At 44.0% G+C, this 27,565-nt stretch overlaps 1 protein-coding gene across 4 annotated transcripts in view; it reads left to right on the top strand.

The window, feature by feature from the left end:
- The window catches only part of Cntn4 (contactin 4), a 968,730-nt gene that overhangs the window by 907,822 nt on the left and 33,343 nt on the right, over window positions 1-27,565 (top strand). The window lies entirely within an intron of this gene.

The following is a 27,565-nucleotide window of genomic DNA, read 5'->3' as shown; positions in this document are numbered from 1 at the left end:
ATCCGGGAGTGGATATTGGCAGCCCAAGAGGGCTGTGTCAGATGCAGAAGAACATGGGGCACAGTGAGTGAGTGAAGCTGTGGAGGCGATCGTTGAACAGGGAGGTAAGAGAGGAACAACATTCCACCCAAGTAGGAGAGGGTACAGGTAATCCCAGGCAGAGGAGCTTTCTCCAGTGGTCCAAAGGCATGAAAGCTTCCAGAATATTCCAACACAGTGGAAAAGTGAGATGAGCACCCACTCATGCATGAGGCTGCTGACGGCCCTTGGTTGTGTTCTAGGAACTGTGGGAAAGAGAAAGGCTAGTATTTTTTATTTTTTAAAAATGGAACTAAAACAGATTCTATGAACTGTAACTAAGTGATCTTGACACCAAATTCAGGGGAAGAGTGTACATTTTCTAAGAGAATTTGGAATGCAAAGTGATGATCACCAGCCTAAGAATTTTTAAATTATGTTTTTGGCATTTTTTTTTTTTTTTTTTGCTTTTCTTGTTTTTTGGATTTTTTTAGTTGGCAATGGATCTTTATTTTGTTTATTTATATGCGGTGCTGAGACTCGAACCCAGTGCCTCGCCCATGCTAGGTAAGCACCCTGCCACTGAGCCACAACCCCAGCCCTAAATTATGTTTTAATTATGTGACAATCCATGTAAAATATTAGGGGAAAAAAGATAATATCATTCAGAAAGATCTATATAAATGTTTATGTGTTCTAGAATTTTATCTAGGCAGAATTAGAAATATATCTATAATCTATATCTGTCTTCAGAGCTATAAATAAATATCCCTACTGCAAAAAATGATACCTTATACATAGTTTTGTGACATCATCTTTCATTAACATCTTTCTGCATAGAATTTTGAGCAAGAAATAAGGACTAACCTTATTTTCTTATGTTTCTCCTAGTCAAATAAACATCAGAAAGACTCTTTTTTTAAATAAAAAAAAAAAGTCATGACATTTCTGTGGGTCATAAGGAGGAAGCTGGAGGACAGGAAGGAGGGGTGGGTCACATGTCTTATCCCATGTGTGTGTTAGGGGATGGTCTTAGTCCTTGTGTGCTGCTATAACAAAATACCAGAGACTAGGTAGCTTATAAACAATAGAGGTTTATTTCTCTTGACTCTGGAGGCTGAGTCCTGTTCAAGGTGCTGGCAGACTTGGCTTCTGGTAAGTGGCCTTATCTCCAAGTCCAAGTTGGTACCTTGTTGCTGCATCCTCTGGAGGGTATGAATGCCGTGTCCTCATACGGAGGGAGCAAAGGGATAAACTTCCTCCACAGACCCTCTTATGACTCAGGCACATCCTAAAGGCCACATTTCTTAATACTGTTGCCCGAGGGGTTAGGTTTCCACCTGAATTTTGTAAGTGACAGAAATGTTCAGCTCATAGTAGGGAATGATGTCCACAGGGGAAGGAGATCCATAGCTGTTGCTCTGCGCTCCTTCCTCCATCTTTCCCAGTGAAATTTCTAACCAGCCACACCTGACATTCTTGATGACCCTCTAAGTGAATTTTCTGATCACAGGAACCACCAGGGCATCGGTTAAATGACAGAATCAGCCTTCAGAATTTCCTGGAGAAGATCATCATCGGAGCCCAATGTAACAAGATTCATTTGAATAGAGGCGCATACAAAGATTTGCATTTTGACTCTAAAAATGAGAAGGAGCGAGTCCAATTTGGGGGTCAGCATACGTGTTCAAGGTCTTATCAGGTGGCTGTGAGATCATTCATCAATTGCCAATAGTCTCTGCTTTCAAAAACGCAAATCGAAATTAGCACGTAATAGAGTGTCCAAAACCAGAGAGGAAATCATCCCAGATCTGCTGTAGCCCTGGCGACAGTACCACTGGGGAAGGACTGGACTTCTCTTTGCAGGCAGACATTAAAATTGGAAATCACCTTCAGGACCAGCAACTGGGGAACGGGAGGCACAGCTGTAAAAATGGAAACGGATTTAGCCGAAGAGCAGACTCAGAGAAGGTGGAAGGGGAGGGACGGACATTGTTTTCTAACATTTAAAGAACCATAAACCTGTAGGTGACATCAGAGGGCAGCAGCAGAAGAGCTGGGTGGCAACGATTGGAGCTGAGGGTGTTATTTATGCCCAATAAAAGGACAAAGTTTCAAACAATTAAGCCAATGGGAAAATGAAACTACCGATTTTTCTGTTATTGATGACATTCATTTCCAGACTGGACATCTGCTCTGGGGAAGCGCTGCAGAGAGAACCCCATACATCAAGGGCAGCGGGGGCCCCGAGTGGCCTGGACAGGGCGGTTTCTACTCATCTGGGCATTCTCGGGGTCTACCCTGAATGGACTGTTGACTAACTGGCCCTCCCAACTCAACACATGATCCCTCTGTGATGTTCCAGTTTTGCAAACTTCCTTCTGCCGTCATGTTTCTCTAAGCGAAAGCATAGCCCCGGGTTGAATTCTGGACATGGACCTTGTTTGCTTATTGCAGAGTTTTTCATATTTTTAAAAATCTCCGGCGTGTCTGTATCCATCAGCAGTGGGTGGAAAAGGTGGTTCTGCTTCTTTTGAATAATGTCGTCTCAAGTCACATAAACAGGGTCCGATCAAAGGGTCTCTTTTCTATTTAATCATGTTAGGATTTGAAAGAGTCTGATAAATAATACCCTGGTTCCCTGTTTTTGAGCCAGTCGGGAGGTCAGTCGAGGTCATCAGGCAGATGTCAATCACACATCACCTTCACTGAGACCCAGGTGGCTCAGTCTGGTAACAAGAGTGGACACTGGACAATCTCAGGTCCTTCTCTCCATAAAACCTAAGGAATGAAGGGTCAAACCAACAGGCTCCTTCACCGCCCCCCCCCCCATGACAAAGAATGGTACTGAGTCAAGAAATCTTCACTGGTTTTGCCCCAGATCCACTAAGGGATGAGGAATAAGGAAGGAAAAGAGGAAAAAAAGTATTTGGGAAAAAAAGAAGATGTGTTGAAATGCCAGCTTTAGATTGGGGATTACAAACTGTGACCCTCGTGGCCAATTCCATTGGAAGCCTTGAACTTGTACTATGGTGCCTTTCAAAGTGTTTAAAAGTTTTGAATCGGAATACCTCGAGACCGCTGCGTGTATTCTCTAGATTGACCCCAGACTTCATGATTCCTTTTCTTTAATGTATTTTTTAAATGTTGATGGACCTTTATTTTGTTCATTTATTTTTATGTGGTGCCGAGGATCAAATTCAGTGCCTCACACATGCTAGGCAAGTGCTCCACCACTGAGCCACAGCCCCAACCCCTTCATTATTTCTTAGTGTCGCGAGTCTCTAAATCACACACTCACGTGTGATTCAAGGACGTAAGCCTTTGACGTGCTGTAGTAACCGGGTCTCATTGCTTTGTGCAAGAGACTGGCCTTGGGTTATTTCCATAGATGGAAAATTTCCATGATGGGGATATGAGAAGCTTGCGGAGGGCATTGTTCAAGTCTTCCTGTTTATAATTCTGTATGTGATTCTGCATGTAGACTCCTGTATCTAGACCAAGAAGTGATCAGTGGGCAAGAAAACTCCATTACCTAAATGGACATGGTCTTTTCAGGAGCAGTTGGTGGTTAATTGGGACAAGAAAACAGCAGTCATTATCTTTGAGAAATCTGAAGCAAATTGAGACAGGTTGTCACCTCTCACCAGGAAACAAATTAGTCCTGACTTTAAAAAGACTCTACTTCCTCCAGCTGCCCAAAAAATAGGGAGAACATGGGTTCATGATACTAAACTAGTGGTCATGAAGTACACATGAAGTCATTTTCTCAACTTCATGGATATTTCTAACTGGTTTTTCTAGTGGGTTTGAATGACAGAATCAGCGCTAAGCTTCCACTCCACAAAATCAGGGTGCCATCTTCCAGGTAAAATCATTAGGGTACCCGTCGATCTGGGACAAGTCCTGGTATTAAAAAAAAAAAAAAAAAAAAAGTTATATTCCAGATAGCTCTTTCTCTTGGTGAACTTGACCTCCACAGACTCCCTTCCACGTGGAGAAGTATTTAGTTCAGAGTTAGCACACAATAAAATAATAATAATAATAACTTTAAAACAGTAGACAACAGTTATAAATGTTGTCAATCAAATAAGACTTGGGATGCTATGACGGACTTTTTCTGCAATTTGTGAAAATAGGGGTGAGTCAGCTGAGTGCCTGAGGTCCTGCACACCGAGTTCCATCCGGGTTCTCGCATCTGCCAGTCATGTGACTAGAGACTAGTCATCTGACTATGCAGATCACATCTCTAAGACACTGGTTTTCCCACCTATAAAATGAAAAGCCTTTAATAGAATTAAGGCTCTTCTGATTTGAAATTTCTGTGATTGGATAAAGAAATACTTAGTGGGAAGGAAGCATTAAAGTCCTCTGATTTCTTTGTCACTCAACAACACGAAGTCTGTATCCAGAGGTACCGTAACTCAGGCTTCCCAAAGAAGATAAAATGAAAACTTGTGTGTTCAGGAGATTCGCATTAGAGGAACATTTGTTTTATACAAATCCAGGTGATGCTCACTGAAGGAAGGAGAGAGAGATTGCTGTTTAAATAAGGGGGGCAGGTTGACCAGTCATCTCTCGTGGATCAAGTTGCCACGCTGAATTTCACGTCAAATTGATTTTATGCACTATGGTCGCCAAACACAATTAGTGATTCTTTTTCTCTAGTAGTCATCATCCCCCGGTTGAGAGCTCCCACATCCAGCCAAATTCTACCGATGTGTCCATGACACTCCTATTTCATTTCACAAATAGAACCTTGCAGGACGCTTCTGGGTGGCCCCAGTATCATGCTTTGGATAGAGGCTATCTGATCTTCAGCAGGCGAGTCTCTGTGTCCGCCTGCTGAGACCTGGGAGGCATCCCCAGTGATCTCTGAATCCCTTCCATGGTCTTCCTCTCCTTGTCTTGAGGAACCATGTCACACGTCTGCAGCCTGAAAAACTCTGTCTCCATCCCTTTCCCCTTTGGTTCAAACTGACAGCTTTCCTGTTGAACTGGTGGATTAAATGCACGGTTCCTACCCATACTGACCTCTTTATCAGAAGGTCACATGGCCACACCCTTAGTCTTTTCCAGAAATACTTTCTCTGTTTGGGTTTTTTTTTGGGGGGAGGGGGTGTTTCTATGCATTGAACTCAGGAGCTCTCTACCACCGAGCCACATCCCCAGCCCTATTTTGTATTTTATTTAGAGACAGGTTCTCACTGAGTTGCTCAGCACCTGTTGCTGAGGCTGGCTTTGAACTGGCGATCCTCCTGCCTCAGCCTCCAGAGCCACTGGGACGTCAGGAAGGTGCCGCTGAGCCCAGCTGATTTTTTTTTTTTTTAACATGGATAGATAAAGAATTTTTCAGGTCTTTAGTTTCTAGTTCCTGTCTGCTTACTCACTCTGCTTTTGGAGTTTCTGCTCTCTTCTTACATTTCACATTTCAGCGAGGAGGAAACAAATGACTTCTTCAGTCCTTTGCTTAGAAATTTCCTCACCCAAATTTCCAGTGGCATCTCCTATAAATCCCCAAACTCTAGAACACAATTCAGACACGCTCTTAGCCACTCTGTAACAAGGATCGCCTTCCCCCTGCCCCCTAACTTCACCGTCAGAATTTATTTATCACAATTCCAGAGACTGTGAGACTCTAAGTCCCAGATCAAGACAGTCACAGACCCGGTGCCCAGGGAGGGTGCCCTTGCTGGTTTGCAGATGGCCATCTCACTGAATCCTCCCATAGTTGTGCAAGCTGATGACAGGTCTCCACTGTTATGACCTAATTACTCTCCAGAAAACCTCATATCCAGATACTATGGCAGGGGATTCTAGTTCCATACTATGGTGGTCGACCTCCATAAGAAGAGCCTATTTCTTCTATCGCTCTTTCATAATCTGAACTTATTTTTGTTTCCTCGTCCCATCATCTAGAACGTAGACTCCAGGAAGATCCGAATCGTGACCTGTACGCGCCATCCCCAGCAAAGACCTTGCCCATCCCGAGTGCTTTGGAACTATTTCTTGAATGAATGAATGAATGAATGAGAGGATGTGTACCCGAGTCTCTTTCTGCAGTGTGTCACTACTAGCCCACTCTCCCAGCTGGACCCTAGATCAAGTAAAGCATCCCTTTGAGATACTTGGAAAAGATGCCAGTATGTCATCTGGCCCTTTCGCCTTTTGCAGGCAAAACTGAAGATGGGAAATTTCACGTACAAAGGTCCAGTACTTATGATACCGCTGGTTATCGGTGACAAGTTCTGCTTCCTCGGATGTTGAAATACGACACCCGAGACGCAGGTCCAGGCAAGCCCACGAGGCAGGTTTTATCCAAAGGTGGTGACACAGACTTCTCCCGGGAGGGACCAGGGGGCCGTGGCTGCTGTCCTGGGGTCCCAAGAAGTGAGCGTGCCCTGCCCTTTTACAGACTAAAGTCCCCTTTGTTCTCCTGCTGTCTCCCGCTTCTCTCTCTCCTTCCTGCCTAAGTGACCAGGCCAAAAGTGGGATGGCTAAAAGGTGGGAGGCAGATGGGCAGGGGAAGGGCCAAATGGAGTGACCCAGGCAGTTAGGGGCCCCGGGGACATTCATTAGCAATCCCCTGTCTGCGGCCTTTGGGGAGGGGCGGCACGGGCAGGTAACCTGGTGATCAAAGGGCTCTGGAGACAGGGACATTCCAGTCTCCCAGGGGCGTCTCCAACCTCCAGGATCCAAACTGACCTCCATTTCCTGGATGCGACCTGATCACCTATAATTTTGGCTCCACTTCTGCTAAACTCCACTGTCTCCCAGAGGAACTCAGCAAGTCCTTGTTCTTAAAGAGCAAGTGAGTAGGATGCCAACCAGAGAAATGGGTGCTCAGCTCACAGTACAGGGGTGGGGACTTGGTGCCGGGCAGTCTTGGCTTCGTACACCCACTCCAGCCCTCCCTGAGCGTCTTCTGTTGCCTGGGACAAATCAACCTTTAGAAGAGTCCATTTCCTCCTCCGCAGAATGGGAAAGTTCACCGATAGCAGGACTCGTTCTCCTCGGTGGGAAACCCTGGCATGACAGCCCCTGGCGTCTCACTCAAAGTCACTGTCCTTGTGGAAGCTGTGCGGCCTGTCCACGTGGCCTCTGCTCCCATTTACCCAGGAGCAGCAGTGTCTCCGCGTGCCTGCCTCCGTGCCTTCTGGTAGTTCCCTGTAACTTTCCAGAATCAAGCATTGTTTCTAGACCGGCGCTGCCGGCTGGAGAGATTTGTCACTCTCTTCTCACACAAAAGTAAATCATTACTTCATATCTACTGCTTATATTTATGTTGTTTACCCGGGTGCATGTATTATGAAACCCACAAATCAATGCTCTCAGCAGGCAGAGCCGTTCCGACCTGCGGCCTGCCGGGTTCTGTGCAAGGTCTCCAACAAGCCAGTATCCACCTGCCCTGAATTCAGCTTTCCCAGGGACGGCATTGTGGACAGCCGGGGTCTGTGATTGATCTCTGAGTGACTTGTACTTCATCAAGGAGCAGATATGATTTCTCATGTATCTGATTAACCTTCTCTGTAAGATTGCCATCATTTCTGTAATGCCAGCGGATTATTCTGTGCTTGGAAAGATGAATATCAGCTCATTTTAATCAATAGCCTACAAAAGGTGTCACCTGCCTCTGCCTGTGGTTATCTATAATGTCTGACCCAAAGGGTACTGTCATTTGTCAAATGACCTGGTTTCATGTAAAGCACCTAGGAAATGAAGTTGCCTTTATTTTCAAAGAGTGTGCTGAATAAGGCAGTAGGTTCATAAAATCCATGTTTGTATTTTGGATAAGACCCTATTAAAAAGAGAGAATACCCGGTTACCTATCTCCATTCCACAAGACTGGCTTTGGAGCCAGAGAGTATACAGTAGATTCTATGATTGTTCTATTCTTTTCTCTTCTATTCTATGCATAGAAATATGGAGCAACAGTGAAGTATCACGAGACTACCGAGTCATTTTTCAGCAGACCTAGATGACAGAATATGATTGACAGGCTAGAGCAACAGTCATAACCCAGGACTGTCCTGGGCAAGAGAGGACACATGTCCACCCTTCTTTGGTAATATAAGAAACTTCCATAATGTCAAGAAACTGGGACGTTTGGGAATGATTTTTTTTCTTTTTCTTTTTTTTTTCTTTTTTTTTTTGCTTTTTACAGACTGCATTTGATTTATTGTACACATATGGGGTAAAATTTTTGTTTCTATAGTTATTCACAATGTAGATTCATACCATTCATGTAATCATACATGTACATAGGGTAATGATGCCTGTCTCAGTCCACCATCTTTCCTCCCCTTGTCCCCCACCCCATTTCCCTCTACATAATCCAAAGTTCCTCCATTCCTCTCTTACCACTCACCCCCATTATGTATGATCATCCACTTATCAGAGAAAACATCCAGCCTTTGGTTTTATGGGATTGGATTATTTCACTTAGCACAATATTCTCCAGTTCCATCCATTTACCAGCAAATGCCATAATTTTATTATTCTTTATGGCTGAGTAATATTCCATTGTGCATATATACCACAGTTTCTTTATCCATTCAAATATTGAAGGGCATCTAGGTTGGTTCCACAATCTAGCTATTGTGAATTGAGCTGCTATAAACACAGATGTAGCTGTGTCACTCTAGTATGCTGATTTTAAGTCCTTTGGGTATAAACCGAGGAGTGGGATAGCTGGGTCAAAAGGTGGGTCCATTCAGGGTTTTCTGAGGAATCTCCACACTGCTTTCCAGAGTGGTTGCACCAGTTTGCAATCCTACAGTGATTTTCTGTGCCGTGCTTCTTTTCTGGGGTCTCTGAGAGGAGTCCTTTGGAATGTAAATTAATCATTGCTTCTTATTTAGTCATGTGGAGAAGGCGAGAGTCTGTATTTGAGATAATGGCCCCAGTAGAGGAGGGCAGGTGGTCTTGGCTGGGAAGGATAATCCTGCGTCAAGTTCAGTCCGTTTTCAGCGTGCACTGAGCTCCCTCTCCATTCAGTTAACGACTCCCATCCTGACCCCTGTTTGAGGACAGAGAGTCAAGCAGGACAAGGCTGTTCTCCTAACAAATCAGAGCTGGACGTTTCAGAGACGAAGTAACAGCAGGTCAAAGAAGCAGGGTTTACACTGAGAAAACCGTGAGTCGCCTCATAGAGAGGTGGACTATAACCAATTAGAACAAATAAAAAATAATAATTTTTAAAAAGTTGATGATATCCCCGACTCATTTATTAGGATGAAGAGGGTTAAATTAGTGGGCGTGGCCGGCTGCTGAAGGGGGGCTTTGACTCCTCCCAGGTTTTCATCCTCATTTCATCCCCTGCTCCCTCAGCCTCAGACTCTGTGACACCAGATTGACACCTGCCTTCCCGAGCTGTTGGTCATCTTGAGCGGGAACGTGGTGCAGAGCGCACAGCACGGTTCCTGCCCGAGGGACCCAGGACTTCTCGTCATTCATAAAATACACAGCAGGAGGCGCTGAAGAGTCGTGAGAAGGAGGTGGGAACGGGGAGGCCCCTGATTTGAGGATCACACGTGTCTCCGTGTGCCTCATTGTCAGATTACACCCTATAACGATGCGCTGGTGCCGGTGACATTTTTTATTTGTTTGTTTTGGTACCAGGGATGGAACTCAGTGGCACTTAACTACTGAGCCACATCCCCAGCCCTTTTTAATATTTTATTTAGAGACAGGGTCTTGCTCAGTTACTTAGGGCCTCCTTAAGTTGCTGAGGCTGGCTTTGAACTCATGATATGATCCTCCTGCCTCAGCCTCCTGAGCCGCTGGTATGACAGGCCTGCGTCACTGTGGCTGGCCAAGGTTTTTTCATCTCCAGGGTCTTTTCCCCTCCAAAGCAGCCCATTTCGTGGAGGCAGCTAGGAGTATCCTCACCGTGCCTTTGGCCCGTTGGGTCCTATCTTGCTGTTCTGTAGGGTATTGATTTCCATCTTTAAATTGCAGTCTTCCTTGGCGAGGTAGGCATCCTGACTCCTCATCTCCAGGGCTTAGCTTTTGGACTTATTATCGAAAATGAGTTTTCAGCTCTCTTTCATACACCCTCCTCATATAAATAAATCATAATTCTGGGTAGATCATTAGCCCGTGATTGTGTAACTATGATTGCCCTGCTCTTCCCAAGGAAGCAGTATAACAAACCACAATTACTCTTTCCTCCCTCCCTCCCTCCCATCATCTTTGCTTTCCTTCCTCTCTTTCTATATTTTTTTGCTGTTCCTAATATCTTTGTTTACTTCTCTAGTGTTCTGTAGTATTCCTATCACCCAGTCAAACCCAAGCTTTGGGCCAGTTTTCAAGAAGTTCTTTAAATATGATTAGACACATATTTAAAATATCCTTCACACACACACACTATATAGGTATGTGTATTTTTATCTGTACCTCTATCTTAAAATATTCTTCTAGAATATTCCTTCCCCATCATCTCTTTCCTACTTTGAATCCCCACATCCCATCATCTCTTGCATCTTGCGTCTTCCTCATTCCTGATTTATTTCTTCATTTATGGAAAGATATATCCTATGGTGATTCCCTGAAAAACAATTTTGCTTCTCAGTTTCTTTCTTTTAGCCCATTCTTTGGGGACATTCCCCTCCGCTCATGAGTATTTCCAGAGTTTTCCTTTGGGGCTGATCACTGCCTAGAGAGAGTACCCAGTCCCCATGGCTTGAGAGCCATATTGAGGAGACGGGAACCTCTGTTCCCTGAAGGAACGTTCACTAGACCCCTGCTACCATCAGTTCCACCTGGAGTCCTGGCCCTGAGACCTTCCCCGGTACTGTATGGTTGAAAAGTAAAATCCAAGCCTACTTCTGGGTGGGGAGGGTTAGTCTAGTCCCCTGGCTGTATGGACCGGGGAGCGGATCTGCAGGTCTAGCTGATGCTAGATGTGGGAGTCTGGCTGCCCTGCGGTCTTTACCTCCAGCTTAAGAGGCGGGGTTTCTCGTCTGCTGGTCTTCCCGCTGCTTGCCAGCATCACCCCTGGTTATATGGTCACACCATGTTCTCGGTCCAGGGAGGCTTAGGTCATCCTAGGGAACGTCTCTGAACTTGGTGCACCGCCCCGGTGAAGCATGGGAAAGCCCCTGTGCCGTCCATCTGGTGTTGGCACCCTGTCCTGGCCAGGGAACGCACAGCGATGTCTTGGGCGCTGATGATGTCCTTACAATACTCTCACTAGCAGCAAATTTTTCTGAGCATCCCTTATCCATTTTAGCAGCTGTCCGTTCCGTTTCCTCTTGAGCCTGGTTGTGGAGTTGAGGGAGGTTTTGTCATAAATAAGAAGCCCACTGGATTGCTTAGGAGATTTATATGGGCCTTTGTTTTTTTCCTAAATTTTTCTGTCCTCCTCCTCAGTCTCTGCATGTGTGGGAAAGCTGCCTGTCTCTGAAATTTTCTGCACTTAAAACAGGTGGACCCAGGTATGATCCGCCTGTTTGTGGATGCTGCTGCTGCTGCTGATGTGAGCATATTTGTATCAGATGATCATATATACAATCAAAGGATCATATCATATGATCATCATCATCACCAAATTATACGGAGCCATAAGACATTTTTGGGGGGCAACAAAGCAAAACAAGCATTACAGTTTATAATGGATAATGGACAGAAGTTTAGATTTACCCAAGTTATGTCTCTGATCATACATAAAATAGAACATGAGGGCTGGGGATACAGCTCAGTTGGCAGGGTGCTTGCCTTGCATGCACAAGGCCCTGGGTTCAATCCCCAGCACTGCAAAAGAAAAAAAAAATAGAACACAAATTTATCTACGAATCTCCATCAGATAAAATGTCAGAGGATGTCACTCAGTGGTAGAACATGTATTTACCTAGCATGTGTGAGGTCCTGGGATCTACTATCCTCAGCCCCATAGAAGTAAATAAAATAGGTCAACACATAAAGGTCAAGGGCACAGAAGTGGGTTGAATGAAGCTAAAAATACAATAACTTTATGCCTCTTTCTTATATTTTTATATTTCCTAACAAATATATTTTTTCCATCATTATCTGCTGCTAACTATTTTTTTGGTTTTGTTTTGGTTTTATTTTTCTAAATTTTTTTTTTTTGTTTTTACAAACTGTATTTTGATCCATTGTACACAAATGGGGTACAACTTTTCAATTCCATGGTTGTGCACCATGTAGATTCACACCATTCGTGTGATCGTCCATGTACACAGGGTGATGATGGCTGTCTCAGTCCACCATCTTTCCTTCCCCCGCCCCATTTCCCTCTGCACAATCCAAAGTGACTCCCTTCTTCTCTTACCCCCCTTCCCCAACCCACCCCCAATATGTATCATCATCCACTTATCAGAGAAAACCTTCAGCCTTTGGTTTTGGGGGGTGACTTATTTCACTTTGCTGCTAACTTTTAAAAAATATTTCTTCTTTGTTAGATAGACCTGACAGTAGAATGGATTTGGACATCTCAGGCACACGTGGTGTATAACTTCCCATTGTGGTTGAGCATGATGTGGGGTTTCACTGTTGTGTATTCATAGATGAGCACGGGACAGTGAGGTCCCAGTAATTCCACTGTCTTCCCCAATCCCATCCCCCTCCCTTCCTTCTACCGAGCTTTGTCTAATCCAGTGAACTTCTCTTCCCCCCCATCTCGTTATTGTGGGTTAGCAGCCACGTATCAGAGAGAACGTTCTGCCTTTGGTCTTGTGGGACTGGCTTATTTCACTTAGCACGATAGTCTCCGGTTCCATCCATTTACCGGCAGCGGTAGGATTTTTCCAGGTGAAGAAACAAATCACGGATTTGATGTGCCAGTCGAGGACCCATAATCAGCCGGCTCTTCAGGGAAAAGCTGAACTTTGTATCCAGAGGCTTCTGACCCCCAGCTCAATTTCTCAACCCTTTGAAGGCTGTCAGCAGACTTCTCTCTGGAATCTACCCCTCTTGCCAGCAGAGTCTAGACAGCGGTTTTCCGTTGAAACCTGAATGGTTCAGGTGACTTCTTCACACCTGAAATAGGTCCTTTTACTTAGGATCTCTGTCTTCAACAAAAAAGTCGACTGTGACCATCCAGGGCGTTGTTGGCCCATGTAAGGATTTTGGCACTGACTGTGAGCTAAAGACGGCGAAATCTGTTTCAGCTCCATTTTTAGTGATGTCCTTAGCTCTTATTGAGTACTTAGCACGTGGCAGGCTGTGTTCTCAGAATGCTACCCAGATTTGCTCATCAATCCTCAGGGTGTGAGGGGAACAATTTCGTTATCTGGGGAAACTGAGGTACTGAGAGCCTAAGTCATTTTCCCAGGCTCAGCCTAGTAAGTGCTAGAAATAAAATTGAAACGCAGGAATTGTAGATCCGCTCTCCACCATTCCCGTTCTTCATCCCTAAATCTCTAATTCTAATTTTCTAATATATAATGCTTGGAAATGACATTTTTTTTTTAAACCTGGGAGTGTTTTAAATCTACTCATCTCTGCCTCCTCTGGAGGCTCCGTGCCTCACCTCGGAATGACCTCGTTCGTGAAGTCTGAGGATACGTCTGGTGTCCTGGGTGGCTTCTCGCCACTCTTGGATTCTCTCTCACCCAGTGGCTCCCAGCTCAGAGTCGCATTTCTTCCTCCCTCTTCTTACGCCTTGACTCCTGAAAGGAATTTCGGGTTGCAGCACATCCTGTCAGAGTCTATCAGCATAAAAAGAGAATTAGGTGAGGCTCATTTGTACCTAAACATTGGCAGCCACCCAAAAGCCTCTCATAGTGAATTACAGCCAGCAGTGAGCTGCAGTCATGTTGGAATGGAGTTGGATCACTGATAGGGGGCTGTCCCTTCAGCCAGGCCTGGGGTTCAAATACTTGTTTTCTTTTTCTAATTAGGCATGTGGCTTTGGGGAACATATTCACTTCTCTTAGGGAATCTCAGGGACTTTTTTTTTTGGGTACTGGGGATTGAACTCAGGAGCACTTAACCACTGAGTCACATTCCCAACCCTTTTTTTTTTAATTTTTAAAAAATTTTCAGACAGGTTCTCATTAAGTTGCTGAAGGCCTTGCTGAGTTGCCGAGGCTGGCCTCGAACTTGCAGTCCTCCTGTCTCAGCCTTCTGAGTCACTGAGATGACAGGCATGTGCCCACCATGCCCCGTCTAAGGACAGTGTCTTTTAGAGGAGGATAATATTGCTGCCTGTGTCGTGGAGCTGTAAAGTTTAAGTTCCAGTGCTCATTCTTTCTGCAGATATTTGCTGAACATCCTTATGTGTCCGCAACAGTGCTAGGCATGAGTGATCTGTGGTGAACGTGTCCTCTGTCCTCACGATGCTTACATTTTGCTGAGTTCGTAAATGCAGTTATGTGAAAAAGACTCTGGCAAACATGATGTATGTGAGCCTCAGTAAAGGCGAACATGCTGGTGTTCCACCCTGGTGACCTTGGCCCTCATGGTCCCCTGACTGTTTGAACGGTAATCTATGGAAGTAGGCATCCATAGGAAATACCCTTATTCTCTTTTTCCTCCTCTCCTATAAGTGATCTTAGCAGATAACCACAAAATAAAAAGAGGAATGTTCATGGTACACATTCCTTGAACACTTGAAATTTGTACTACAACCTTAACTTGTGGTGAGGACAAGAAAGGTAAACGTTTTACCAGTTTCTTTGGAACACGCCTTAAATCTTGCTTGGAAAGACAAAGGACTGACAGATTTCTAAAATTCCAGGACGCAAGGTCCCCAGCCCCGCTGTGAGTGGTCTCCGTCACCAGTAGCAAACAGCACAGTGGTCTTCCTGTTTTTGCAGATGAAACATTTTCTGTTTTCCTGTTTCACCTCCTTTTTCTTTAACCCTCAGATTTAGTGATTCTCCTGAGTTTGCTTCCTTTCTTCCAGCTTCAAGATTACTCCTTCTGGGTAATTTTCCAATGACATCTCTTGCTTTTGGAATGTGCATTTATGCAGTTCTCCTGACTTGAGATGCCAGAATATTGTTGGCGCGTGAAGTGTCTTTGGATTTAGCGGCTAGCTTGAAGCATCTGGCAATCGAACATAAACTCCTGTACTTGAGCATTCATGCTTGAACCAGAAATTACTTTGTCATCTTTGCTGGCTTTTATTAAGCAGCCAACAGCTGCCTTGGAACTATGACTTACTACAGTCAGCTCTTTCCCTTGGAATGTCATTCTCTTCTTATTCTCAAAAATAAGTGTCTCCTTTACTTTTATTCCTGAGCAAATCCTGGGCATTGCTAGTAAGAGGGATAATAGTATCTCACCCTATGTAGCACTTTAGGGTTTATGGAGCATGTTAAAACCCATTAACCTATTTTGAATTTCATGGTCATCCTGGGATACGGAATACCATCACCTTCAAATGACAGACGAGGAAAGGGCAGCTCAGAGACGTCAAGTGACTTCTAGGTGGTTCCTGATACAGCGCTGCTGTGTGACTCTTATGGTGTAGAAAGGAGCTGTCCCCCAAGAGCTCACGCGTGACACAGTGCCAGAATGTTCAGAGGTGAAATGAGCACATCATGAGAGCTGCATCCTAATGGTGCATGAATCCACTCGAATGGATTAACTGGGTGGTTAACTGTCGCCAGGTAGGCTGTGGCTAAAGGAAGTAGGTCACCGGGATGCGCCTTTGGGGTTTATATTTTGTCCCTGGCTCGCGCTCTCTTCTTCCGGTGGCCATATCTTCCATGTCCTTCTGCCATGATGCTCTGCCTCGTCATGGGCCCAGAGCAAGGGACTGGGCTGACCATGGACTGACCCTCTCCACTGGAGGAAAACAAACTCTCTCTCCTCTCTGTTGTTCTTACTAGGTGTACTGGTCACAGTGGCACTAAAACATGGGCCAAAGTGGGAAAACCGGTTTTCCACACTACAGTGAAGGTTTTACATGTCTAACAGTGATGGTTTTAGCTAAGCATGTGTCAGCATTAGAGCATGATGAAGAGATTTATTCCTCTGGAAAGACCTTCCATTTCCAGGCCTGGGTTTATTTCCAGTGAAGCGTGTGGCCAGCCTGTTTCTGGTCCTGCATTGTTTAGGAGCTTCCTATGTGGCAGAATGTGCTGTTGGTGGCCGTGTCACTGGAGGGCCTGGGTGACTGTCCCCCTTGCGGATTGTGCAGAGTAGCTGGTCCTGGCATAGTGGCCAAATGCAAGAGTATCTTCCTTGTGGAAAGCAAATGGGGAATGGGTGAGAAGGGGTTTTGTGAAGTATGGAATGATCTAGAAATGCAGAGGTCCATGTCCTTTGTGCATCTTGTCTGGATGGATGGATGGATGGATGGATGGATTTTTCTTGCCTCTCTCTCTGAGAATCGCGAGCCTCAAATAGATGCTACAGCAATTTGCAAAGCCCTGTTCATTCTATTGCATTGCAGCTCAGGGACTTGACATGAGTCATAGAAATAATGTGTACATATTTGTTATACCTCAGTTGGGGTCTTGTCTAACTGTCTTCCCTACCAGTGGGGTGCTGTTAGATTCTAATGGCTGCTCTAGGAAGTGAGTATATTTCTTATCAAGTGTGAAAGCTTTTATTGAGGAATGGACATTTAAATGCATGCATATGACTTTTGGTTTTTGTTGTTGTTGTTTTTATTTTCGTTTTTGGATTAGGCATTTTTTAAAATTTGTTCTAATTAGTCATACATGACAGGAGAATGCATTTTGACACATAGTACATAAGCGGAGCATAACTTCTCATTCTTCTGATTGGACATGATGTAGCATCACTCAAGTCTTGTGTCATATATGCACCTAGGGTAATCATGTGAGATTTATTCTACTATCCTTCCTACCCCATGTTTCTGGAATGAGGACTTCTTTAATTTTTTTCAGCTGACCTAGCCAGATAGCTGTGTCCCCTGTGCTTTTACTACCTCTCTTTCTAGAACACACGACCAATGTTTAACGCTGACTACGCTCAGTATTTTCAGATAGTAGTACTGTGACACTTGTCACCAGACCAAAGCCTGGTCATCGCTGTAGAGCAGAGTGAACGTAGATTTCACAATTATGAGACTAGGGGTCAAACCTGCCTGCTGTGTCAAGTTCCAGACAGCCCCTCAGGAAGCACCATGGAGCTGCCTGTGAATGGCTCATTTGTAGAGGTACTACATGCCCAACCCAGGCTTTCTATTTTAACAGCCTAAAAAGCAAAGGACGGGATGTTGATCCACAGAGATTGCCTTTTCCCTTAGGGGAAAAAAAAAAAAAAATTGGTTGTGGCTACTGCTTTCCTCCGGCGTGAGCATCCTATATCCAGAGTGTGTCTTTGGTGTTGATGTGAAGACCTCTGCTGCTCTCTGCCTGTCTTTCCTGCCCTGTTTCTCTGTACCTTCACCTCCTTTTCTGTTTCCTTCTTTCCCATCCTGGCCCCCCTCCTCTCTCCTTTACGTAGATGAAACCTGTTTCAAATGATCTGATGCATCCTTGGATTTTTATGGCCCCTGTGCTTAATTTTAAAAGCACAAACGTCGTCAACACCTCTCTGAAATAAACTAAATTAAGTTGCTTGGTCCTTCTCTGACCCTCAATTGATTTTTTTTTTTCTTTTTTTCTCCTCTTTCTGGGTCAGTGAATGAATCTCAGTGGTAAGGAAAGGTTCCTTGTCTGTGGTGGGGGGGATTGGCCTCAGTGTGCAGTGACCCTAAGACCCACTCCAGAGGAGGAGTCCTTCCTGACAGGCATGAGTCTGAATGATTCGCATCTCAAAATGAAGAGCAGTAGCGAGATCTTAATTCAGGACTCCACTGATTTGCATGCTCTTTCCTCTAGGGGTATGCAGGTTTGACTTGTCCGTGAAGCACAACAGGAAGAAGGCTCTCCTTGAGTTAGCTAAACTCACGTGTTGCACAGCCTGCACACAAAGCGGGTCTTCCAGGAATTTTTGGGGACCCAGGAGCTATTCATAGATGCCCCTTCTTGAAGACTTAATTTACTTAGAATCACAGACAAGTCCCCAGCAAGCTACTCAGTCGTGGACCAGCCTGCTGGGGGAAGAAGAGGGAGAGTGTTTGACTTTGTTTTGCAGAAACCTTTATAAATCCACCCTCCCTACATCAGATAAAGGAAGAGTAACCAAGAATGTCCACCAGGTTATTCACATGTTCTTCTTTAAGCCTCTTCTCAAACCTGTAAGCAAACAAAGAAGGACTGTTAGAAGATGACAATTACTGCCTCCTCCTCAAATGCGGAGTCCTGAAACGGAGGCATCTGGAAGCAAGTAGGAAACCGCTGAGGGAGCAGGATTAACCCAGAGGGGCGCTCGCTCCTTCTGCTGAGCACTTAGCGCCACCTACTGTCCAGACTCTGAATTCTCCCCGCAGGACAGGCTGCGCTCCAAGGGCGCGGGTACTTACTGAGCATGTACTGACCAGGGATAGCGGCGGCTGCGGAAATCGCTGTCCTTGCCTCAAGGTACACATCTCATTTCTTCTGCAGTTGAGGCAGATACACACTCTGCATCCGTAGATGCAGCGAATGTCCTTCAGACCCAGTCGTATATTTATTACCCCAGCAAAGGCTTCATTATGCCATTTTTATACATTGTTTTCAGAGGGATTCACTTTATTTCACTGACACTTAATGGGATTTATTTGGGACCCTTGTACCCGGTGACTCAGGAGACAGTTACTCAAGCTGGGGTGGTGGCTCAGTGGGAATGCACTCGCCTAGCACATGTGAGGCACTGGGTTCAATTCTCAGCACCATATGGAGATAAATAAATTAAATTAACATTGACAACTAAAAAAAAAATTAAAAAAAGAGAGTGAGAGGGAGAGAGAGAGAGAGAGAGAGAGACAGTTACTCATGTGTAGGGGCAGAAACACACAGGCCTGCCAGTTCTCCTTCCCAAACTAAAAGAAGTCTAATGATTATTTGATGAAAATGTTTCTCCACCAGTAAAATATATATCCGCAGTTCCCATTTGCCATTCTTTTTTATCTTCCCTCACAGCAAAGGAATGTCATAGAGTGATTTTAATTATACCTTGGACTTGAAGATACAACTTATTTGTCATCGAGACCAGTCTTTTTCAATAATTCTTTTAGAATGTCATTTCTTTTAAATCATAAAGAAAGCATCCCCCACCCCCAAATTGCGAGAGGATAAATGCAGCCTAATGTCCACTCCGGCGCTTTGCTAATGACGTGCAACTTCGCTTTTAGAATATTCTTGTTCATAATAAGAGCTTAGGCAACCGCAGAAAGTTCTCTGCGTTCAGAAAGACATCCCAGCTGAGAAGCCCTGCTACTGGAACACAGCTCAGATCCAAAACCAGGAGTTCGCTTTCCCTGGTGGCAGAGAAAATAGAACAAACAGAATGACCACAAATGGTTTCCAGATGGATTATAACTCACTTATTAAAAACAAACTCCTTATTAACCAGTGAACCAAGTTGGAGGCTCAGGAGGCGAGGAAGAGCATCCAGGTGTCCTTAGAACAGTCTTCATGAGTAAACGGGTGTTTCTTGCTACACATGGTGACCAGGCAGATCTGGTAACGTGGATCACCTTTGGGCTGCTCGTTTCCCAAGTACCCACACTTGGCCACCCTCGATTGGTGCTTATGCAAACCAGACAGTTGCGTCATCACCAGACCCTATCAGCTTAGGGAGCCTCTGTTGTCCCTGCCGTCCATCCATGACTGCAATGTCCTTCGGTGGCGTGTGACTGTGTCTGTGTGCCTGAGTCACCTGCCACCTGCATGATGGTACCCTGAGTTTTTGTTTCATTGGGAACTTTTGGCAATGAAAGTCTGTGCCTACATCCAGAACCTGGACCTGGACTCCCTAAAGAAAGGATGGGGAGGGAGGGGATCGGGAAGGAAGAAGAAAAAGACAAAAGAGGGAGGGAAGGGAAGGGAAATGAAAGAAAAAGAAGCCTCCACCTCACCTTGAGACCGTTACAGAAATTTACCTGCGTCCAGAGCGGGTGGCCAAAGACAGAAGGCCACACCTGGACCAGGTAGGGTCTACACTTTGAGGAGAAGACCTCAAATCCCTCAAATACCTGATTCGGCCTTTTAGGACCTGCCCCTCGCCCCGACAGGCAGGAGAGCTCAGGAGGAGGAAGACACCCCCTTCCAAGATGAAGTTCCAAACTAGAATTGGAAAGGCCACAGGGAAATCCGCCACCGTGTGAGACCCTCTGCGAGCAGGATCCCACAGTTTGCGCCTGAGTCACAACTTGAGAACGCTGGGAAGAGGACATGTAGCCCCCCGTGGCAGAGTCCTCGAGGATGCTCACCCACTCCATCCGTCCCACGTCCCACCGCCCCACTGTCCCATTGTCCCCCGACTCCCTGACAGATGGATCCTCTATGAAAAGTCCCTCCAGGAGTAAAGGGGAAATGGGAAACGCAGCGTGCCGTGTATTTTTCTAGCTGTTTGAAAATGTAGAAGCTAATGTCCAAGCAGGTTCTAATAATTAGAAAATTAATCATTTTTTTCCCATATAAGAATGAATTCTTCTCTAAAAGATAAGTGTGACTTCATGCAACGCCTTGCTCCTGACTATAGGTATTAACTGATGTGTGAACTCAGATTTTTCTCCCTGGTGCGCCATGCAGAAATTCATGGCTTGAATTTTAGGAAGGGGATACATTTCCTTTATTTATTATTCTTCTTCTAAGCAGCCTAAAACTTTAATTTTTAAATGGCACCTACTCTAGAATTAGTGTCCGCTCTCTTTTTCATTGTGTCATTCAGGGGTGTGTTTGAAATATTTACATTTTAAACACGGGGCAGTCTAAGCAACTTTACCCCTTCCCTCTTCCTTTACCCCTTCCCTTCCAGCCAGCACAGGGCTGATGATGCAGGGTGGTGAGGGGGGTCGAGGGCTCTTTGGAGGCCTGAACCCCTGGAACGTGGCATGGTGTTAGGTAGCTGCCGAGGGAGGGGCACAGGAGACACCTGGCAGACTTGAGGACTAATTATACTGGGCAAAACAGTAACCTGATTGATTGAGAAAAACGGGGACATTTTGAGCAAATAAATGCTTTCAGAATAAGATAGAGATAGAGATGTGTATGATCTCTCTCTACACACTTATATGTGTGTGTGCATACATATAACCTACACATACATATATAGCATATATACATATACCCAGGGGTGTATGTAACATACATACACATATAGGTATGGATACATATATCTACATATGTGTGCATGTATGTATATTCCCTCAGCTCTGTTGGCTGAGAAGGCCTAGAATCAATGACCTCATCAACAATGAGCACATTCTGTGTCCACATCTTGGTTTCTCAAAACCATCTCCCACTACAAAGAACCAGGGTTCCCTGGCGAAATGACTGACTGCAGTAGAGGGGCCTGGAACATCCTACTGAACCGGAAAGCCAGGACGGGCTTTCTGGACGATGATGAAATGTCCAAAGGACCCAGGCGCTTGCCTAAAACGACTCCCAGTAGCCAAAATGAGGACGACTAGAGCATTAAAATAAATGAGAGTGAAAGATGATAATGGACCAAACAAAAGAAGTGGAGGCCACTATATGTAAGCACGTGACTACATGAGGTTGACAGGACAGCTCTCACTTGGAGGGTCCGCCATGAAGGATCACCACTGGGCCGCCATCATGGAAGTCATTATTCAGGCAGGGTTGGTAGCTCACTCAGAGGCCGAAGGGGAGAAGTTTATGAGCATGGGGAGATGAGGGTAGGCTCAGAATACCTCCTCATCAGTTTCAAAGGGGAAGTGTTTAAGTATCAAGAGAAAAAGTCAGAGCGAGGCAAACAGCATTGTGCATGTATGCATGGCTGTGTGTGTGTGTGTGTGTGTGTGTGTAGAGAGAGAGAAGGAAGGAGTGCAGCAAGTATAATAAAACATTAAATCTGGTGGCAACTTTTCGGTCAGGTTGAAATTACTTCAAAATAAATGATTTTGCTTTTCAAAAGGAGGTAAAAATATAACAGGTGGCTCAGAGGTAAAATGACACACAGCCACAGAGTCAGAGCCCACCTGGCCAGGGCTGAGGAAACCTCGGGGGGCTCCTTTGTCACGTTCTGCCTTCCACATAAATCTGGGTGAATCTTCACCATGGCTTCCTGGTGTGCAGCACTTCAAGCTCCAGGTCCGGACTTTCATTTGTCACCAGCGCGGCCATTCCCAGATCTTCGGTAACTTTCCCTGAACCGACCTACACGAGGAGGTGCAGAGCGAGGCTCCAGGGACTTAAAAAGTGTAAGATGTGGCTCCTGCCCCGCCCCCAGAGACCTGGTAGCAGAAATGGGACGGGTAAAGAGGCGAAGGATATGCTTCCAGGGGAAATGTCAAATTACTAGAAAGTTCCTCCTTTTCTGGAGCCACAATAGGCCTGTTGCTGCTTGCTTTCTACTGTGAGGCAACACAAAAGAAGCAAGGAAGCTTCTGCCCATCTGCCCTTCAATAATTGAGAAGCACCATCACGTCTCCTCATTTCCCTTTCTCGTGCTAAACCTCCACCAGCCTAGGTGCCCAGAGCTGTCAGTAAATCCAAAGGATGTTTCTCGTCGGCTGTGTTCTGACGAATGCAGAACACAACTAGATTGTTGCCTCTCTAAGTTGGAACACCACCTGCAAAGAATGCAAGCTAAGATGATGCTGGTTTTCTTGGGCAGCTTCTAATGCCCAGGTCTTGTGCATGTGAGCTACCAATCCCCCAGATTGTGTGTGTGCAACTGAATTTTTTTCAGCATAGCTTTTTGCATTAATCCCTATGAAATTTCATCCTAGGTAAAAAAGATCGGTCCAGGTTGGAATCACTGTGAAGGTCCATCTTCATTTCTAGTGTTCAGGATATTCCATTAAAATTTGTGTTTTATGTAGAATTGGTCAGTGTAATTAATCCAGCACTGATTTTTTTTTTTAAATGGGTCCAGCCTTACAATGCTGAGCTTCATCCATAAAGATGTTTCCTCTAGGATTCTTGCCATCATTAATCAACAATCTTGGTTGCAGCATTTAATTGTTATTAAAAAATAATTATCCATCCATTCTCCCTTGTGTCTTTAGAGGTAAGCTGACTCTCAGTTCTTTGACGAGCCCCAGGCCTTTGAAGAAATCCATTTTTTAAATTTTCCTTATAAAAAAATTTATAAAGATTCAGCCCAACTAAAGACCTTATCAAAACCATTACAGTTAAGAAATTTGCTAACCAAAGAAAATGCATTAAGATGACTAAAACACATTGAATCATTTCTTAAAAGGCATCAAGGATGGCTGAGGATGTAGCTTAGTGAAAGAGCACTTTCCTAGCATGTGTGAGGCCCTGGGTTCGATCCCTACCACTAGAGGTGGCAGGGACTAAAAGGTACCAAGGGAATATCTTGGCACTAAAAATGAAATGTTAAAATAGTTATCAATGGAAATGGGATGGTTGGTATAGTATAGGCAAAAAACATCATCAAAATGGAATTCTTGACCTATGAACCCCTGAGCCTTGTTTTCAGATAATAGCTCTAATTCAGGAAATCTTTTCACCAACCTAAAGTCAGAATGTTCTGTGGCTTGGATACCTGCTATAATATTTTGAATTGGTGCAAGTTGTTGTTGATCTGATTATTAACTGAGTGTTTAATAACTAACCTTTCCTCATGGTTGTTACAGTCTCCAGAACAAAGCAGTTTACCAACTGTCATCTATATGTTATAGAAAACACTGTAGAAAGCAACACTATTTTTAAGCACTAGGAGGGGTGAGCACTTGGCAAATAGATATTTTTAAGCACCAGTCCTCTAAGAGTTCCAAAGGTGTCATTCTCTGCAGTATGAACCAACCACAAGTTTAGGGGTGCTCTTGATCCTACTTATTTTGTTGCTATTTAATTACATCCAAATCCAGCCATCAATTTGCATCCTGATTTCTAATTGCCTCTGAGAGTTCTATGCACAGAACAATAGTGAGAGCGACTCTTCAGAACAGAAGTCATAAATGCAGATTCTTCCTGATCTTGATGAATTAAAACCGAAGGAAGGGAGACAGTTTGTTTTCGCAAGAAGCCATCTGTTTATTTGTGTACTGCGTTTGTATTGAAATTTAAGGAAATTAATCTGGTAAAAAAGCATCAGAATTCATAATGCAGTAAACAAGAGTACTCAGAAAACATACACTTTGAGAAAACCAAGAAGCTAATGAGGTTTCCAAACCTCTTTAGTTTAATCTTCTCTAGTCCCGAGGAGACCTCTCTGGTGTGTGTACAGCACATGACTTATTTTGCATTGATTCTTGCTACTTCGGAGCTCACAACACGAATCAGCGACAAGTGCTAAATTAATGAATTAGTGGCAGTCAGCGCAGCAACTGTACCAGCATGATCCTTTATTTTAGGAACATCTCTGGTCCTTGGTTAACAGGCAGTTGAGTTTTCCAATTAAAAAATATATATATGTTCCAGGCCCTTACATGTGCATAAAGCGATGAACAGTTTCTTCCGGAGATCGCAGCCCATCAAAAATGGGAGCCAGGTGGCCCCACGGTAGCTCAGCGGTGCAGTGTGTGCTTAGCATGTGGATTCAGTCCCTATGCACACACACACACACAAAATGTGGACCAGTGTCGAACAGCCGTAGGCTTTGGGGGCATGTGCCAAATCCTTGTGGATTGCCCAAAAAGTTGTCAGCAGATAAAGACAGCATTTTTAAGGACTTGAGACCACAGAATAGACTGTACACTCAGAAGTTCCATGTGTAAGCTTAGAACTAGAGCTAGCATTTTAGACCTGAGATCATTCCTGTGTCTTACCTGTCTGAGGCAGGAAGTTCATTTCTTTTGTATGGAAGTCTCTGAAAACCTTTGCCGCCCCCCACAGCAGGGATTCTTTGAATTTCCTTCTGCATTTAAATACCTTCAGTTGAATACCCACACTAAAGAGTGCAGATAGCTAGAGTATGCCCTTAGACTTTCTTTCTGGATGACTTTTGAATGAATATCATGCTTTCGGCTAAATGAAGATAAGTCAGGTGGTGTATGCCTGCAATCTCAGCAACACGGGAGGCTGAGGCAGGAGGATTGCAAGTTTGAGGCCAGTCTCTGAAACTTCGTGAGGCCCTAAGCAACTTCATGAGACCCTGTCTCAAAATAAAAAACAAAAAGGGCTGGGCATGTGGCTCAGTGGTAGAGCATCCCTGGGTTCAATCTCTAGTACCAAAAAATAAAAAATAATCGAAGAAAGACAGAATAACAGTTTCTTAACCACTCCTGGGCTTCGATCTCCTCATCTGTTAAAAAATACGGTTGATAAAAAAAAAAAAAAATGCAATTGATGATTGAACCTGCTTGTTAGGAATAAATGAAATAATTCATGTAGAAGCCTCAACATCACGAAGGGACTGATTTGTCATGGCTGCTATTATTCCCTCAGTCTTTTTTTGTATGATGTCGAATAATATATACTTGTTGGATAAATGAACAAATGAATGAATGATTATTAAGATGAAAATATAAATTGCCAAATCAGCTGTTCAAAGTAGAATTAGGCAACCTCTCCACCAAATAAAAATCATAGAGGTATATGGTTTTAGCTTAAGATTGTTTGTCTTTATTTTTTAGATGAGGAAAATTTAAATTTGTAAACGCCAAATGACTTCTTGTCTCAAAATGGGGCTGTTCTGTTGGGCACAGACCCATGCCTGGGACCCCAGCAGCTCAGGAGGCTGAGGCAGGAGGATTGCGAGTTCAAAGCCAGCCTCAGCAACTTGGCAAGGCCCTCAGCAACTCAGCACAACCCTGTCTCAAAATAAAAAAATAAAAAGGGCTGGGGATGTGGCTCGGTGGTTAAGCACCCCCAGTTTCAATCCCTGGTACCAAAAAAAAAGTTGGGAGGGGCTGTTCTTGGATTTCTTGCTTACAGTAAGAGTTGCTCTCACCTCCTTCCCCCAGTCAAACTAAAATAAATAAAATAAAAACTCCTGGGCTGTACCTATTCCTGAGGGTTAGTGAATCAATAGCTTTTTATTATGTGGCTTACAAAAGCTTCAGGCTTTGAAATAAGGGAATTTCTGTCCCATTACCTCTTAACTGGCAGTTGCTATTGTTCACTTCTCATTCCCGAGGTGTCACTCATTCAATAGTGACGAAAAATTATAACGACCCACATATCACAGTTTTTCTATTTTGGGGAACCAGCAAAAGCCTATTCTACTTACTAGATGATAAACTACTTAGGACAGAGACTTCTCTTTCTAACAACCCCAGGTGTTTTCTTTCCGTGACTGAATGAAAGGGAAGGAATCTGTTAAAAAATAGCCTCTTTCCAGAGGAAATGTTAGCACGGGGTGATGAGAAGGAAGCCCACCAATAAATGGTGGGGGTCCCAATCCAGGTAAAGGAATGGATTTGGTTAGTACAGACACGTGTCAAGACATCACATCGCCTCCTATCCCAATAAACATCACTTGTCAATTAAAAAGGACCCTCAAAACCAAAATGGAAGTCTCCCAGCTGGGTTGGTGGGTTAGCGGTAGAGCACTTACCTTGCATGTGTGAGGCACTGGGTTCGGTTCTCAGCACCGCATATAAATGAATGAATAAAATAAAGGTCTGTCAACATCTAAAAAAAAATATTAAATGAATAAATAAAAGTCCTCTATGAAATATCATTCCAAAATTTCCAGTCGAGATTTTTAATCTAAAGAAGTTCACTTAATAAATCTTCACTTCACAGCCTCAAACACAGTTCTGTGACTATAGAAGAGAATTCATCAAGGTTCTCTTCTTGTTTCAGTTTTCATTCATCTTATTTGCTACTGTTTGGTTTGGGTTTAGTGTAGAAAAATTTCTGGATATATGGCTGAATTCAGGATGTCGATTCTTTAGGCATCCGTAGGGCCTTCATATTTGATTCAAACTCTTTGCCAGCCTTGTACACCAGTTATAAAATCATCTCGCCTTGAAAGGTAAGGAACTATGTATATGTGAACACAGCTTTGAAGTTTATAAACTGCCTCAAATCAGCAAACCTGTCCAGTCCCAGCAAAACTATAATGCAAATGTTGAATTTAAGAACTAATTGAGAGCCGGGTACAGTGCACATGCCTGTAATCCCAGCAGCTCAGGAGGCTGAGGCAGGAGGATGGTGAATCAAAGCCAGCCTCAGCAACTTAGCAAGGCCCTAAAGAGCTCAGTGAGACCCTGTCTCTAAATAAAATACAATAAAGGGCAGGGGATGTGACTCAGTGGTTAAGTGCCCCTGGGTTCAATCCCTGGTACAAAAGAAAAAAAAGAAAAGAAAAGAAAAAAGAAGAGAACTAATTGATAGTCTTTATTTTAAAAACTAGACATATATCATATTGTCGCTGATGTTCATTATAGCCTTGTTTATAATTATATTTGTAATAAAAATGGCTAAGATACCTACCAGCTTCAAAACAGTTAAAACTGTAAACCTAACAGCACATTATAGAGACTATAAAAATATCTTGACAAAGATATAAACATAACCTATGTGAAGCAGGAAAAAAAAGGAATATATCATTTACAGTGATGTAAAATGAAATAAATGAAAAGCTATGAATATTAGTTTATTAAAAAAATTATCAAAATGTATAAATGCATTCT

This window comes from Sciurus carolinensis, chromosome 19, assembly GCF_902686445.1.
Source record: "Sciurus carolinensis chromosome 19, mSciCar1.2, whole genome shotgun sequence".
NCBI classification, from domain to species: Eukaryota; Metazoa; Chordata; class Mammalia; order Rodentia; family Sciuridae; genus Sciurus; species Sciurus carolinensis.
Note: the sequence above shows the minus strand (reverse complement) of the source record. Positions and strands in the feature narration are given on the sequence as shown.